The sequence below is a fragment of the Aplysia californica genome, unplaced genomic scaffold, assembly GCF_000002075.1.
Source record: "Aplysia californica isolate F4 #8 unplaced genomic scaffold, AplCal3.0 scaffold00407, whole genome shotgun sequence".
In the NCBI taxonomy this organism is placed as follows: Eukaryota; Metazoa; Mollusca; class Gastropoda; order Aplysiida; family Aplysiidae; genus Aplysia; species Aplysia californica.
Genome location: NW_004797677.1, coordinates 380023 through 381079, shown reverse-complemented (window position 1 = coordinate 381079; position 1057 = coordinate 380023). Strand labels below are relative to the sequence as shown.

At 39.9% G+C, this 1057-nt stretch overlaps 1 protein-coding gene across 1 annotated transcript in view; it reads left to right on the top strand.

Annotated features, from left to right (window-relative positions):
* Positions 1-1057, top strand: part of LOC101859657 (sex peptide receptor) — a 159122-nt gene that overhangs the window by 26421 nt on the left and 131644 nt on the right. The window contains exon 2 of the mRNA XM_005104163.3: positions 847-947. The gene's annotated coding sequence lies outside the window, so the exon portion shown is untranslated. The remainder of the gene's footprint in view (positions 1-846; positions 948-1057) is intronic.

The window sequence follows — 1057 nt, the reverse complement described above, 5'->3', positions numbered from 1 at the left end:
TCTCGTGACGTAGAGGTTAAAGTGTTTGCCTCTCTTTCAATCGGTCCCAGGTTCGAATCCGGAAAGCGACGAAAATTTTTATTCTCTAAATATTGTCTCCTTTCACCCCTTTTCCTACTCTCTGGCAATGTTCTGTCGTCGTCTGCTTTCGTCTCCACTTTCTGCACCTACCTCTCTCACCTCCTTTTCTGTCTCCCCTGGGCTCATTACTCTTTCTGCAGCCTTTCTAGTGCTACTCCTTGGGTACTTCTTACTGCTGTCTTTCAGCCACATCCCTGACCTTGTGGTAATAAAGATCTGCAACTAGTCTTCTTGGACAAGGGCGAAACATCTCGGAGGAATCGTGTGCAAGTTGCGCACGTTAAAGATCCCTTGGTGGTCTAAAATCGATAAGTGTAGGCTTTGGCCGTAACCTGGGCAAGATTCAAAATTTCCCACCAACTGAAAATGTTAAATGTGTCCCGTGCGCTCATATGGTGTAGTTGCGAGCGACGTAAAACACTTTTTAAAAAATAAATCAAGACTTGCTCCTTTTAATTTGTTTATTTTTCATTGTTGTTTGCGGGTGATGGCGGCGAGGGATGGAGTTGGTTGGGTTTTTATTTTGTTCATTTGTTTGTTTGTTTGTTCCTGTAATATTTGCGTATTTCTTTGTTTGTTTGTTTTCTTGTTTGTTTGTTTGTTTTGTTTCTTAGTTTGTCTGTTTAAAGCATGTCAATTACCCATTTGAAGTCTTTCTGAGCACACCATTTTATCCTACCAAAACGCACACCCCTCCTTATCCGGCTTGCTTATTAGTACATTGTATTGTTAAGGCTTTTTCCTTTTCTCTTCTTTCTTTCTCAGCCCGTCCCTTGTTACAATACAACAACTGAGAGCGGGAACTCTGGACCTCCAAACGTCGTGGATGGATTTCTACTTAAAACCACTTTAACTGTCAAGTGTTGGTGAGTAAAACTATATCATTTTCCAATTTTTGAGAAAAAAAAATAAATTTAAGATAAAAGAAGAAGAAGAAGAAGAAGAAGAAGAAGAAGAAGAAGAAGAAGAAGAAGAA